This window comes from Ornithorhynchus anatinus, chromosome 19, assembly GCF_004115215.2.
Source record: "Ornithorhynchus anatinus isolate Pmale09 chromosome 19, mOrnAna1.pri.v4, whole genome shotgun sequence".
Taxonomy (NCBI): Eukaryota; Metazoa; Chordata; class Mammalia; order Monotremata; family Ornithorhynchidae; genus Ornithorhynchus; species Ornithorhynchus anatinus.
The window spans coordinates 25,303,008-25,319,795 of NC_041746.1; positions in this window are offsets into that span (position 1 = coordinate 25,303,008).

The window sequence follows — 16,788 nt, forward strand, 5'->3', positions numbered from 1 at the left end:
CCGGATTACGGTGCTACTGTCAGTCAGCTGGTCAATCCTATTGAGCGCTTACTGTGTACAGAGCACTGTACGAAGCACTTGGGAGAATACAACAGTACGACACATTCCCTGAATACAGCTATCCCACACAAACACAAATGGGCCCTGCACGTTTTAAATAGCAATCGTGGTATTTACTCTGCACTCCCTATGTGCCCAGCACTGAAATAAGTGTTAGGGGGAATTCGAGATACTCCAATCCCCACCCAGTCCTTGTCAAGGTCTAATTCCCACTTGGGCACTGTTTCTCATCGCTTAGTACAGTCATGCACACAGTGAATGCTTAATCGGTGGTATTAAGTGAGTGCTTACTCTGTGCAGAGCACTGTACTGAGCGCTTGAGAGAGTACATGCCAACAGAGTTAGCAGACATGTTCCCTAGCTACAACCGGCTGAATGAATACTATTGTTACTAAGAATGTGTCGTTCGCTTTTCATGGAGGCTTTGCACTCCAGTGTTTAGCCTGGAAGAGAGTGCCAGTATTACTGTCACTATGCAAACCTCTATCCCTTTAAGTATTCATTCATTCGATCAATCGTATTTATTGAGCGCTTATTGTGTGCAGAGCACTGTACTAAGCATTTGGGAGAGTACAGTAGAATGATAAACACAGTCCCTGCCACAATGAACTCACACCCCTCACGCAGATTCCCGAACCTTGGAAGTTTCAGAAATGAGGTTTATCCCTTGTTTTCTCCCAGAGACACCATCATCGTCATCAATGTGATATGGAGTAGTCTGCATTGTATCAGACCTTGCTTTAAACTCTTTTCCCTAGCCGTGTACCTCTGAAGGAATAAAATGATGCACTTTATCTCTTTTTAAATTTAACAAGTTTTTGGCTCGGGTTTGAGCTCCTGTTCTCAGCGAAGACTTCAGCTAGTATTTTTCTCCTTGCTGGAAAAGTCCCGTCAAGTAAATGAGTCATTCAGAAGAAATAGCTTTTAAACTTCAAAGCTATTCGCCCCGAATATTTAAATCATTTAATATTTTACTAAATACTGTATTAAATCATGGCTTGGGAATTAATACCCAAAGCCAAACTAATTATTTGTAACAAAGCAAAATGCGTTCTAGTTCTTTTATGATGTCAGTGAATGGGGTGGGTGATGTTTCCGTTTAAAAATTGCACCAGGCAGTCATATCACTGGCTGGCTCTTATTTACTAACAAGGAAGGAAATATCAGCCTGCCAGAAGTATTGAGAACATCTAATTAATAACAGCACAATGTAATGTTATAAACTACTTAAGGGTAAGCTGCTCCGATAGGTTTTAGTAATACAATATGCCTACTGAGACCGTCAGGAATGCAGCAAATCAGTAATTATTCCAGAAACAAATGTCACTGCTGCTCTAACATCTGTTAGGCAGAATCATTTAATCTGCATCAGAATTTTCATGTACAGATGATAGAAATAGTTGTTAATGAACTGTGTCCACGTTTCCTGGATCTGCACTGCTCGGAAATTCCATTTTCCAGCAGTCTGTCAGAAACAATCAATCAATCAATCATATTTATTGAGCATTTATCAAGTTTAGAGCTCAGTACTAAGCACTTGAGAGTACAGTACGACAGAGTCGGTAGACTTGTTCCCTACCCACAAGGAGATTACAGTCTGGAGGGTCCCAAATGACTTTCTGAAGTAGAGCTTCAATAGCAATCCAATAATAGAAATAGTAATGATGATAATAGCGTTGTAAGAGTTCTTTCCTTCATTCTTCAATCACATTTATTGAGCACTTACTGTGTGCAGAGCACAGTACTGAGCGCTTGGGAGAGGACAATATAACAATAAGCGGACACATTCCCTGCCTACAATAAGCTTACAGTCTAGAGAGGGAGATAGACATTAATATAAATAGATTACAGATCTGTACATAAGTGCTGTGGGGCTGGGAGGGAGGATGAATAAAGCGGGGGGAGGAGGAGGAATGGGGGAGATTTCCTCGCTGTTCAAATTTACCATTGCTTGTTTCTCCCATTAAGGGTTTACCCCGCCTGCTTCCTCCTGCTCTTTCTCTTTCTATCACCCATCTATCACCCTGTTGCGCTCTTTCAACGTTAACAAGTACTTGGTAAGACCTGAAATTTGGTTACACAATTTAAATCCACTTGAGCTCTCAGGAGGACAGGTGCTCTATAATGTCAATAAATACATCAGATAGAAATCAACATCCAGCTATGTTTTGATATGGTAACACAATTAAACATAGGTAAATGTTGATTTCTATTTGATTTACTCGCCATCAGAGGCCATCAGTGGCATTTATTGAATGCTTACTATGTGGAGAGTACTATCCAAGTGCTTGGGAGAGTACAACAGAGTGGGGAGACAAGTCCCCTGCCCCTAATGAGCTTACAGTCTAGAAAGGGAGACAGACATTACAATAAATAAATAATTTATAATATCAATCGACGGTATTTGTTGATCACTTGCTATGTGCGGAGCACTGCATTAAGCTCTTGGGAGAGTATCATAAAACAGAAGCAGCAGACACATTCCCTGCCCATATCAAGCTAAGATATGCACACTAGTGTTCTACTGAGTTAATCCATCAACAGCATGTACAGAGTACTGTACTAAATACTTGGGAGAGTAAAATACAACACTGTGGTTGTTCTTTGTTAGCGGTATATTTCCACGGATACCAGAAAGCTATAGCTATCTGGACCTGCTGGTTAATTGTTATTATAAAGGCTTTCTGAGCTCGAAAGAAAAAAAAAAACATCAGTCATCGGTGAGAGAATGAACTGGACGTGTAGAAATCCTTCATCCTTTAGAAAATTAACCAGAGCTCTGTTAGTAAAAGGATGGTGATGGATGAAGTCTATGAACATAAATGACCGATGAGTCTCGGTTCTGTCCTGGAGAATTCAAGACTGAGAAAGAGCGTGAAAGAATCCACTGTGAGCAGGGATCTCTGTCATTTTCTACTATTGAATCTTCCAAGCACTTCTGACAGTGCTCTGTACCAGTAGAGCCTCAATAAATATTGAAAAGGGTTTGGATAGATTAATGGGTGGGATGTCCGGGATCGATCGATCAGGACTTAATGAGTACTTACTCTGTGCAGAACGCTAATCTAAGCTTCTGGGAGATTACAAAAGAGTTAGTAGACAAGATCCCTGCCCTCAAGGAGCTTACAGTTTGGAAAGCTAAGAGAAACCTTCTCTCCGTATCTCTTAGTGCCAGCCTGAGAGAGAATCTTGGCCTGAATGGGCAACGACTGACTCAGAAGCCATTTTCCCATTCTGTTCTACTCCTTCACTTGAATTTTCACCTGTTTGCACTCATGCCAGTTCAGCTGGAAGCCAGACAGGACAGTTCAACTGTGCAGTTAATGATGAGAAAGGTGGAGTCTGAGCCCTTTTGACTGGCCTCTTGAAATTCAACATGCAAATGAAAATTGATTTGGATATTTACTAAGAGTTCTAAAAGAAGAATGGTGTCCTTAGAGCACCAGGGAAGCAGCGGGCAAACTCTTCAGAATTCCCTTTTTCACTCCAATTAGGATTGTGGCTAAGTCTCTATTTAATTTTAAACCTCTCTGAATACAGGTTTAAAGGAAGGAATCCAGAGATATTAAAATTGTGTCCTTAAAGATACCTCTCAGTATGCCAAGTTAGTTAATTGCCTTAGTCCAACCTAAAGACTTCTACTCACCTCACCTAGCACTCGGATGCTGTAGACATTCACCTCACATCTCTGTGACTCAGTTACCTCACCTGTAAAATGGGAATTAATTCTGTGAACCCCCTGTGGGACGTGGACATGGACTGTGTCCAACCGGATTTGCTTTTGTCTACTCCAGTGCCTGTCATATAGTAAGTGTTTAACAAATGCCATTAAAAAAAATAAGAGCTTTGCAACTCAGTCTGAGAATCCTTCTTGTGGTGGTGGAGGGGATGGTGGTAGTAAAACAGTAGTAGTAGTAACAGTATTTACTTATTGCCTGCTTGGTGTTGTGCACTGTATTAGATGCTTGCAAAATACAAAACAAAAAGTGACCCAATGCCTGATCACGAGGAGGTTACCATCTAATGGGGAGACACCGAAAAATATTTTCAAATAGGATAATCAGTAGCACCCGCGGGCTAAGAGCTGGAAAATCAATGTGGAGTTCCATCAATCGATCGATCAATCAGTAGCATTTATTCAATCAGTGGTATTTATTGAGCTCTTAAGGGGTGTGGAACACTGTACTAAGCACTTGGCAGAGAAATGCACAATAGAGTTCATAGATGGGATTCCTGTCCACAAGGAATTCACAGTCTAGAGAGGGAGACACGTGAAAATAAGTTATAGATGGGGGAATGACATAGTATATGCATATGCCCTTCCTCTGACATGGAATTTCAGCAGAGTGCAATTTTAGTAGGGCTTTAAAGATGGGAGGAGTGATAGTCTATGGGAAATCAAGGTGGAGGGAATTTCAGGCCAGAGGAAGGAGTTGGGCAAGGGGTTGGTGGAGAGACAGACGAGACAGAGGGTACAGTGAGGGGGTTGGTACAGTGTGTGGGCTGGGTTGTAATAGGAGATCACTGAGGTAAGGTAGGAGGGAGAGAGCTGATAGAATGCCTTAAAACTGATGGTTAAGAGTTTCTGTTTGATGCAGGGGTAGTTGGGCAGTCATCCAGTGCTTAGAACAATGCTTGGCACATAGTAAGTGCTTAAAACATACCATCATTATTGTTATTATTGGAGGTTTTTGAAGAATGGGGAGCTATGTGGGCAGAGCACTCTACTGAGTGCTTGGGATTGTACAGTGCAAAAGAGGTGGCAGACACCATCCCCGCCCTAAAGGAGCTTAAAATCTCTCACTCCAGGGAAGTGTGGTCAAAGCCATGCCTTTAAATCTCCTTCCAGGGCAGCCCAAAGGTAACTCCAGAGAAGTCCGAGGCACCACTGCCAGCCATGCCCCAACCCAAATTGCCGGGCTTGATCCGGCCGGGTCTTGGGGCAGTAGCTTGAATTGAGTCTCCATTAGGGAATGTCTTGATTATGATCTCCAGTGACCTCCTTCATGGCCCGAGTTGGGATGGGAAAAGGGATTCTTCGATTTGAAAAGGGGCAGAGATTTTCTCCCCTTAACTACCCCCACAGCACCGTCTGCCTGCTCAGCCATCTTCCTTAGATGAAGAAAGGCCGGGAAGGATTGAATTGGGTAAGAAACAGATGACATAATTCCACTTCTCCTAGAGTATTATAAATATGATTATTATTATGGCATTTATCAAGGGCTGACTGTGTGTCAAGCACTGTTCTAAGCGCTGGGGTAGGTACAAGTTAATAAATAGTAGGGATTTGGTACTTTCCAAATACCGAGTGAAAAATACCTTGACAGAACTCTTTGTTCCGTCAGCAGGAGTGGCTGCAAGACACTTGATTGATACACTTGAAATAATTGGTTTAAGATAATATTCTCCCTGAACAGTACATTAGAGCCTTTCACCTTCATAGAGAGGACAAATAACTCTTTATGGATATTGTATACAGTTAATTACCTCTTCCTTTCCTGACGTTTTGAAGCAAGAAAATGAAGCTACGCACCATCGTCTCCCAACCCCCGTGTTTTAACGGTGATATCTTCGGACTGATGTCATAAGGATGACACTAAATTAACCAAAAAACCCACAGCCATGAAGACCCAGATCTCCGACGGTGAAGCCTGTCAAGCCTATGGCTGGAAGGAAGGAGATAACCCATCATTTTTGCAACAGTTCAGATGTGTTTAGATAAAATTCAAAGATGAGGAACTTGCAGAGCCAATTGGAAGGTCTTTCATCATGTTTTTCAGAGCCTTTTCAGTTCCAAGGAGAGCCACTCAGATCAGTGGCAGACTAGTGAAATATTTTAATTGTTTTGTATCCTGGTCTCTCTTGTGAAGTAAGAAGCCTTATCTCTAGGATGAAAGCTGAATATTACAGATGTTGCAAATGAGAATGAAATTTACCATGATTCCTATAATCCCAGTTAATTATAGAAATGTATGCACATGCATAGGGCATTTGCAATTCCAAGTTATTTGACTGGAGCCAAAATTTGGAGATGTTGATGATGGATACAGGTAACCCAAACTTGCCTGGTTGCCTAAATTGTTTTGTTATGGATCTTAAAGTTAAACTGTAGTTTTTGTATTAAGGATCATTACTGTACTGTATACTTCCATTAAACTGTGTATAAAAGGATAAATGCAGTGTATGCACTGATTTTTTTGAGATAATGAGATTTTAATTTTAGGTTCTTAATTGAATATCGGAAAAGTTGCTAAGGAAACACTTGTTTTTGGAGAGGAAATACTTTCAAAACCAGCAAGATATAATACGGTTGCTACATCACTATTTCAATGAATCTATAAAATTTGGTACTGTGCGTTATAGTTGGGAGGGGATTAATGGTAATTATAGAAGCAGCCTTTTTCATGAGAAGGTCTACAGGAGGTCTAAAGAAAACTGCTTTGAGAGGGCAACTACTGAAAACTAAACATTTAAGAAAGATCCACATGAAAAATCTTTAAACTGGAGTGAAGATTCCTATCTACATGGGAAATTAAAGGATATCATGACATCTCGCCCCTCACAAATACTAAGAGAATCTTGTAAAGACTCAATAGCGACTAGTAGAGAGCAGAATAATCGTTTCTAAACACAATCATTTTCGGGTAGGCTGTTCATCTCCACTGCAAATGAGCTTCCATTTGTCATTGTTTCCATTCTTTCTTTTGCCTTAAGCAAATGAAAATATTTTCGTGCCTATTAATTGCAAACATATTTATTTCAAGTTCATTTAGTCGTTCTCTTCTCCCTGTTCTTTTCAATGCATTCATTGCCTCGTGGAAGCAGCATTGGCCTGGGAGTCAGAGTTCTCATCCATGTCGTGCGACTTTCATTCATTCAATCGTACTTATTGAGCACTTGCTGTGTGCAAAGCACTTGGAAGAGTATGGCACAGTGGACAGAGCCCGGGCTTGGGAGCCAGAGGTCGAGGGTTCTACTCCCGGCCCCGCCACTTGCCAGCTGGGTGACTTTGGGCAAGTCACTTAACTTCTCTGCTTCTCAGTTACCTCATCTGTAAAATGGGGATTAAAACTGTGAGCCCCACGTGGGACAACCTGATCACCTTGTATCCTCCAGCGCTTAGAACAGTGCTTGGCACATAATAAGCACTTAACACAATTTATTTTTTATTTTACCATATAACAATAAACAGACACATTCCCTGTCCACAACTATCTTACACTTGCCTACTGAGTGACCTGGAGCAATTCACTTGACTTCTTTGGGTCTCAATTCCCTGTACAAATCTGTAAAATGGTCGTTAAATTCCTGAGCTTTCTCCTACTTAGACTGTGAGCCCCACGTGGAATAAGGACCATCTCTATCCCAGCACTTAGTACAGTGCTTGACACATAGTAAGTCCTTAAGTACTACAATTCAGCCTATTTCTGTGATCCTGTATAAGTCACTAATTACACGCAAATTAACCATTTTAAAGTGACTGCCTTAAAAAAACAACAAAAAAGACCTCGGCCTCAGAGGCTTTTTCTAGACCGACCAGCTAGAGGGTTAAGTGTTGTATTAAACTCGTCTACATTTTATTACCCCTCGTTCCACACCCACTGTTTGGTTGAGGTGCTAACGGAATTAAAATAGCCAGAAGGGTATAGGTAATCTGCAAATTGGATTATCCACCCCTAGGTTAATCAAATTCAGTGAAAGGGGTTTTTGTGATTCAAATAGCATTCAGGAGGATTTTACCAATCCCACCCTTTGAGTCTCCAAGACAGTAATTATTCACTGCTATGTAAACTTGATTTTCCCCAATTTTTAATAAATAATTTTTATTTAAAGAAACAGTATAATTTTGCCATTTTTGTTTAGTATGCAACATTCCATAGTGGCTTTACTGAATGATACACTACTAACAGAGGTGTTAATACAGAATCCAACTCGATCTGTGTCTAATGATAACTGTTCTTTCAGGGAGTCTTCCATTTGAAATAGCCATGTACACTAAAAACTGGGCTTGAAGGAGGAAGGACGGTTTGCCCAGGGGAAATCAAATTACAATTTTGATTTTCTCTAATAAAAATTTTTTTAAAAAGCCAGGTGACATTTTGCTTCAGGACTCTTGCAAGTCTTTTGGAGGCAGCAAATTGTTCCTTTTTGAAGTGTGAATTTTTTTCTTATGGTCTTTAAGCACTTTCTCTGTGCCAGGCACTGTACTAAGCACTGGGTGAGATGCCAGGAAATCAGGTTAGACACTGTCCGTGTCTAGCACGGGGATCACAGTCTTATTCCCCATTTTACAGATGAGGTAGCTGAGGTCCAGAGAAGTGAAGTGACTTTTCCAAGGTCTCTCAGCAGATAAGTGATGGAGGAGGGGTTAGAACGCATGACCTTCTGACTCACAGGTCCATGCTCTAGCCAGTAGGCCATGTTGCTTCTCTAGCTTCTCTGCTTCTCTAGCCATGCTGTAAAATGAGGATTCAGTTCCTGTTCTACCTCCTACTTAAATTGTGACCCCAGTGTGCACTCAGGATTGAATCCAACCTGATTAGCTTGTGTCTATCCCAGTGCTTAGTACAGCGCTTGGCATAGAGGAAGCATTTAAAAAATACCATTATTATTATTATGTGTACTTTTTAATTTTCATTGATCCCTCCTTTTTTCCTATGAGCTTTCCAAAAGGTGGACCCAATTCATTTCCTGGAGGTTGCAAACAAATCCCCGAAGCATTAAAAATGAAATGTGCATTTGGTACAGATTGGGTTTAAAGGTTTAGCTTTACAGGCAAAAATGTTATGACATCACAATTTCAAAATTTATATTTACCAAGAGCAGATGTCTTTCAAAGCCTGGAACAGGGATTCAGTTTAGTTCAGACACTGATGATAACACAAAAATATTACAAACAACCGGATAAGGGCAGCAGGAATACCGAGTCAGATGAATGGTCAGTGGCCAAAGGAACCAGATTGCCCACCTGAGCATCCTCATCGTTAAGGATGGACTATTTAGATCCCCAAGTTTTCCCTCTTCATCCCTCACTTTTTCTCTAGTAACCCATCATAAACTGCTCATCCATTCAATTTATCCAAATCCTCCTTAAACCTATTGATCTCTTAGGCTTGTACTGGAAATGCCAAGTTTAAATATGAAGTGAGATGGGTGAGGACGTGAAAAGGGGTGGGAGTTTTAGCGGGGATGAAGAATGAGAGGGGGCAGGCTTTGAAGTAATAATAAACCAAAAGGTCACTGGTTGTTTTTTTTCAGTACGGATGGGAAGACTCAGGTCTTTTCAGGGGCCTGGAGATAAGCAGTGGCTTAGTTGAAAGAATATGGCCCTAGGAGTCAGAGCACCTGGGTTCTAATTTCAACTCTGTCACTTGCCTGCTGTGTGACCTTGGGCAAATCCCTTAACTTCTTAGTGCTTCAGTTTCCTCATCTGGAAAATGGGAATTCAAGAGCTGTTCTCCCTCCCCCTCTAGATTGCAAACTTGTTATGATAGCTTTGTGTCCACTATTTATTTTGTATTGTACTCTACCAAGCGTTTAATACTATATTCTGCACATAGTAAGCACTCAGTAAATACCACTGATTGATATCATTTATTATTTAGACTGTGAGCCCCATAGACTGTGTCCAAACTTGATTTTTTTGTATCTTCCCCAGCGCTTGGCACGTAATAAGTTCTTAACAGAATACCACTGCTATTATTAAGAGTTAGCATTGATTCTGAGATCTCTTTCCTGAGTAGTGACTGACAGCTCAGTCTCCTTCACCAAGAGATTGGAATTTGGATTATTTTTTCCCCTTTGTCCTTGCCATGTTGAAGTTCAAATTTTCCACCCACTTACTGAGCTTTCTGAGATCCTCCAGCAGATTATTCTCACCAGAAGAGTTTCACCGTCTGGCTGTATGTAACAGTCATACAAACGAGTCTTTTCTCCACAAGAAATGTGGAGTGTTTTATGTTCCAGTTTCCAGAGAGACAATTGTAATCCAGTAGAATCACTGTCACTCTAAAGAAAGACCCTCCAGAGGTTGGTTGGAATTTATAGGGAGTAATTTAATCACTATGAATTTGGTGGAAAAAACAAAAGTATCATGAACCAATCTGATCCATTTGACCTATTAGAAAGAGACTGGTTGGGCCACTTGTTCATCTTACCTTTATTATCAAAAAATATTTGAATACTCCAAAAGTAGGGAGTTGATGCTTACATGTTTATTGGAAAAAAAAACAACAACCCTGTACAATAGCCCTAAGGAGTTTGTTTTAGAAAAAATGCAAATCAATCAGCCTCAAGTTAAAAAACAAGCCTATTAAAAAGTCACCAAACTAAAAAAAAAAAAGCAAAAACCTTCTACATAAAGGGAAATAGAAAAATTGTTCAGAACTTCAGGGTTCATGTTAATTGTGCAATTAATTCCTTTTGGTGAGCTTCTGAAAATTTTAGAATAGAGCAAATCTCCTAACCAATAAGTAATTTCTGCTACAAGTTTTTCAGAAGATATCTTTGTCTTAATTCTAGCTGAAAACTAAATAGCCATCTTGGATATAGAAATCAATCATCCTCAGCTCCAGAATAGGAAGATTAATTTTGAAAAAGTGGCAGTGCTGCACATCAGTGTCTGGGGCATTGATTTCTGAAAGCTCTAATTGCTTCCAAAATGTCATAATTGTGAGAAATGAGCCTTCAGTTCTAAGCTATTTAAATATGGAAAATATACTAGAAGTTAATGTAGTTACATTTTCAAAAAGCGTTTTCTTGAATGTTCTTAATAGCTTCATCACCCAGAACACTCTCCCAAATGGCCATGTTTGTCGAGTCTATGGGTAAGGGAGGATTTTCACGGTGTAGAAAGTTCAGTCCAGACAGAGCACTGTGCTAAGCACTTGGGAGAATACAATACAACAGAGTGGTAGACATGTTCCCTGCCTGCAGTGAGTTTACAACATAGAAACAGTTCATGGTGACTACATTTTTTTAATGGTATTTGTTAAGTGCTTACTCTAAGCACTCTACGAAGCCCTGGGGTAGATACAAGTTACTTAGGTTTGACGCAGTCCGCATGGGGCTCACAGTCTTATTCCCCATTTTACAGATGAGGTAATTAAGGTTCAGAGAAGTGAAGTGACTTGTCCAAGGTCACACAGCCGGCAAGTGGTGGAGCTGGGATTGGAGCCCAGGTCCTTCTGACTTCCTGGTCGGTGCGCTATCCAATAGGCCACACTACTTCTCCAGCTGTTGCTTGTGCTATTCTAGTCTGCGTCCCGGACTACCAAACCACTACTGGATTAAGCCCCAGAGGGCTCTACAAGCCCTGGGGGAGCCAGCTAGAAATAGAGCTGCTTGCGAACTCCCAACTTTCACCAATCAATCAATCAATGGAACAATCAGTGGTTTTTGTTGAGCACTTTCTGGGTCCAAAGGACTATACTAAATGCTTGGGAAAGTACAATACAATAGATTTTTTAGATGCTGTTCACCAGGAGCTTACAGTTTCCAGAGTGGAGACAGACACTAAAATAAATTAGGGAGAGGTGAAATAAAGAATAAAAATACATATATGTAAGTATTGTGGAGATGGGACTAGTTATCGGAATGCTTGTGTATGTCATTTTATGTGTGGGTGTCTGGAAAACGGTCACTAAATCAATCAGTCAATGGATGATATTTATTGAGCATTTACTATACGCAGAGCACTGTACTAAGCCCTTGGGAGAGTACAATATGTATTTCTGCCAGAGTTCATTTGTCAGACTTTGAAGAAGGATCACATTTTAGTTTACTTGGTGAAAGCAAAAAATATCCTAACTGGAAGTGATACCTTTGTCATAAGCTGCAAGGGATGGTTATTCTGGTACAAAGATAAACAGGTGATTTCATTTTTGAAAATGCAGTTTGAGTGTCTCCATTTTTAATGGCTTTTTAATAATGTATTTCTTTCACTGCTTCTCTCATCTTTGGAAGCTGGAAAATCCCTCCCTTCCTTATTATCATTAGTATTATTTAAAATTAGAAAAGTAAAAAAAATGAATTTTTAAGGTCCAAACCTCCCTAGAAGAAAGCCGTTGTAAAATGCTTTGCATTGGCTGAAGAGAGTTGATGCCCAGGTTATTTGTAGTTCCAAAATCCCAGTTTATTCTCGGTATATAATAAATAAAAAATAGAGAATCATTTTGTGTTGTGTTTTAGTGATGTATAGTCTTGGGACCATTTCCATCCTTCATTCCTATTTCTCCCACAGTCTCAAACTCCACATCGCTTCTTCCGCGCTGATTTTCTCCCTGCCTCTGTCTCTTTGGGCAGAGATCCAAAAGTATCGGATTTCTCCCCAGGTGGCACTTTGGGAGTAAGAAGGGGGCAAAAGCATCGTTATTAATTATGCTTTGGTACTCTAAATGGTCTAAAGCCCAGATTACGCTTCCACTCTTTTCCCGGAAGCTCCCTATAGACCGTTAGCTCCTTGTAGGCAGGCATTGTGTCCACCACTTCTGTTGTATTGTACTCTTCCTAGCACTTAGTACAGTGGTCTACTCACAGCACACCCTCAATAAATACCACTGACTGACTGATTGATTAAGGGCCCACCCCAGGTTAACAGGTCTGAGGTGACACAGAGAGGTAGACTGATTTTTTTGTTCTAAATTGTTTCCTCAGTGGAACCATCTCAGGAAGCTTATGCCACACATAAAGGATTAATTATCAACATAAATATAAAATAGCATCACCCACGACTCTCTCCCCACCCACGACCCTCTCCTCACTCGTGTCCCTCTCCTTAAACCTCAGTTAGTCAAAATAAAAAGAGGAAGGAATGTCATTACTGTGAGAGGGCTTAATGGGGTGTGTGGGCCTTGGTTTGTAGCTTGATCCACTATTTCTTCACTTTTTCATATTTGTCGATCACCACTTAGTAACACGTTGACACTCCAGACACCGGTGATGTCGGGTGCTAGTTATGAACTGAGCTTAGTCCTTTCTAAAAAAAAGAAATTTGTTATGGGGACAAAATTGAGTGGCTGCCAAGTGATCATAACCATAACCACAAAGAAGCAGGGTTGCCCAGTGAATAGAGCACAGGCCTGGAAAGCGGAGGTCCGGGGATCTAAGCCTGACTCTGCTACTCGCCTGCTGGGTGACCTGGGTGATCTCTGTACTTCAGTTCCCTCATCTGCAGAATGGGGATTCAATATCTGTTCTCCTCCTACTAGACTGTGAGTCCCATGTGGGACAGGAACTGTGTCCAACCTGATGATCTTGTATCTACCCCAGCACTTAATACAGTGCTTGGCATATAGCAAGTGCTTAACAGATATTATTATTATTATTACCACTACTAACTTGTGACAACCAAACTGTAAGCATAGCTCACTTTAGTCCCCATTCATTCAGATTTTTGCTGTCCCGAAAAAGTCCTGTAGGAAATGGAGAAGATGTAAGCTGTACCCGTTGACTGCAAATTTGAGGGTTAATGGGAATTTGTGCTTTCTCTTAACCTAGTGACTGTAGCCCGTAATCTCCCTGTAAGCAGGAAAAATGTCTACCAACTCTGTTATATTAGTTAGTACAGTGTTCTGCACACAGTAAGCACTTAACAAATATGATTGATTGATTGATTGAGTGATTGACTGATTATCTCTTACCAATAGGCTGCATCACAGGGCCCACTCTATAAACCATTTGAAAGTCAAGCAATCTATCAATCGATCAATGGTATTTATTGAACACTTACTCAGTGAGGCACACCGTACTTGGTGCTTGGGAGAGTACAGTACAACAGAGTTAGCAGACATGATGTCTGCCCTCAAGGAGCTTAAAGTCTAGCTGGGGAGACAGATCCAAAAATAAATTACAGGAAAGGGGGAAGCAAGTTTAAAGATCGGTACTTAAATGCTGTGTGTGTGTGGGGGGGGGGTGCATACCTAAGAATTTAGGAGGTGAGGACTCTAGTGTGTAGGAGACACAGTAGGGAAGTAAGATGGGAAAATGAGAGGTTAGTCAAGTAAGAATTCCGGGAGGAGATGAGATTTTAGTAGGCCCTGAAGGTAATGGGTAGAGCAGTGGTCTGTCGGATGGGAAGAGGGAAGGAAGATGTGAACAAAGATCAACACTGAGGGAGGCGAGAGGGAGTATAGTAAGTAAGTTAGAGGCGTGAAAAGATAGTTTTTGAAACTAAGGCAAAGCTCAAAATCCTTATTTGCAGTAGGGAGTAAGTAAGCTCCAGAACGTTTAAGTACCATGGACAAGGCTGGTGGCTAAACGGTAGTGCGACTTTTAATTCCCCGATCATAATATTGTTTGGAATCTGGTGGGCTCCGCCTTCTACAAATGGCAGCATAGCGCAGTCAGTCAATCAATCATATTTATTCAGTGCTTACTGTATGCAGAGCACTGTACTAAGCATTTGTGAGAGTACAATATAACAGAGTTGGTAGACGCATTCCCTACTCAGGAGTTTACATTCTAGAGGGCTCCTCCCGCCTCATCCGTTGCCCAAGCTTGGAATTATTGTAACACCACACTCCCTCCCCCCATTTGAAGTCTTACTGAAGGCATATCTTGGGCCTTCCCTGATTAAGCCCTCTTTCCCTCTTCTCCCACGCCCTTCTGCATCACCCTGACTTGCTCCCTTTATTCATCCTCCCTCCCAGCTTCACAGCACTTTCGTACATATCTATCATTTATTGATTTGTATTAATGTCTGCCTCTCCCTCTACACTGTAAGCTTGTTGTGGGCAGGAATGTGTCTGTTTAGTGTTATATTTTACTCTCCCACGTGCTTAGTTCAGAGCTTTACACATGGTAAGTGCTCAATAAATACAATTGAATGAATGAACCAAGTGTGACTTTGGACAAATCATTTAACTTTTTTGTGCTTTAGTTCCCTCATCTCAGACTAGCTTGTAAACTGCCGTGGTTAGGGATTGTAGCTACTAACTGCATCGTATTCTTCCAAGTGCTTGGTACAGAGTTCTGCTCACTGTAAGCTTTCAATAAAGAGCACAGATTGATTGATTGACTGTGAGTCTTGTGAGGAACAGTCCCCTGTGCACGAGCTGAGTAACCAAATGTGAGACTTCTGGCTGACTGGAAGGTTGTATGACCTTGAGCATGTCACTCTCTGTGCCTCAGTTTCCTCTTCTGTAAAATGGGAATAAGATACCTGCACTCTGTAACTCTTAGGTGGTGAACTTGATCTCTTTCCAATGGAACTATTTTGCAACCATCCCAGAATTTAGCATGAATACTTGGCCTACTTGGGAAGGATGATGAGTAGCCCAGCAAGCGGAGACCAAAAGCAGCGTGGTCTAGTGGAAAGAGCACGAGCCTGGAAGTCAGAAGGACCTGGGTTCTAATCCTGACTCTGCCCCTTGTCTGCTGTGTGACCTTGGGCAGATCACTCAATGTCGCTGTGCCTCAGTTCCCTCATCTGTAAAATGGGGATGAAGACTATGAGCCCCAGGGGGGACAGGGACTGTGTCCAACCCGATTAGCTTGCATCTATCCCAGCGCTTAGTACAGTGCTTGGCACATAGTAAATGCTTAACAAATACCACTAAGTGACTAAGTACTTGGTAACTAGACCATGGAATGGTCTGGATTCAGATCCTTCTGGCCCGTGAGTGTGTTCGTGTGTGGGTGGGTGGAGGGGAGAGTCTCTCAAACTATCCACATCAGCCTTGGAGGGTGGGGGTGTTTGGCAGGGTCAATGGAGAGGTTCAGGGTCCTTTTGAGGAGCTTTTGGAGATTCCAGGAGGCAGGAGCAGGTCCCCCATGTCTCCATGGGCAGGTCCAGCACCTCCCCGCCCGACCCAGCCCACCTGAGCTCCAGGAGCCCGGAGAAAGTCCAGGGAAATGGGATGTTTGCCAGCACCAGACCCAGGGCATCAGCAAAAGTCTTTCCAACCCACTGCCATCAGCAGAAACTCGGATTTTGCTGTCAGCACGAACCGTCTCAGGAGAAGTATCTCATCAGCAGCATCTTTTCACTTGGCTTACCTCTCCGGCAGGCTGACTTAAAGCAAGACAAATCATGATGAGTGAGAGTGAAAAACTGTCACGGCTAACTACATCACAGATAACTCCGGGAGGACAAACCGTAAACAGGCGTGATGTTCGGTACCCAAATAGATTCACTCGAGGCCCCCGTTCCCCTCTTATCTTTCCAAACTCCCGCAATCGGACCCAAAGGGAATTGAAAGCGTGGGCTTAATTTCCTTCTTAGGAAAGCGGAGGGCGAGGGGAGGAAGAGAACAACATCCTAGAATAGATATAGAGGAACGAAGAAGGAAAGAACATATTTCATCTCCATCACGGTACGTGGTCCCTGCAGAATCTGAAAGGTAGTCTCCCTGCTTAGGTAATGCTAATAATAATTGTTGCATTTAAGTGCTTTCTATGTGCAAAGCGCTGTGCTAAGCACTGGGGTAGGTACAAGATAATCAGATCAGACACAGTCCCTGTCCCAAATGGGGTTCACAGTTTAAGAAGGAGAAGAGGGGCTCACGGTTTAAGAGAGAGAACGGGCTTTTAACCCCCATTTTACAGATGAGGAAACGGAGGCACAGAGAAGTGAAGTGACTTGCCCAAGGCCACCCAGTAGGTAAGTGGTGAAACTGGGATTAAAACCCAGGTCTCCTAACTCCCAGGCCTGTGTATTTTTCACTAAGCTACACTGCTTAGGGAGTTTCCAGAGGATACCAACATCACATTGAATTTTGTGGCTCTATT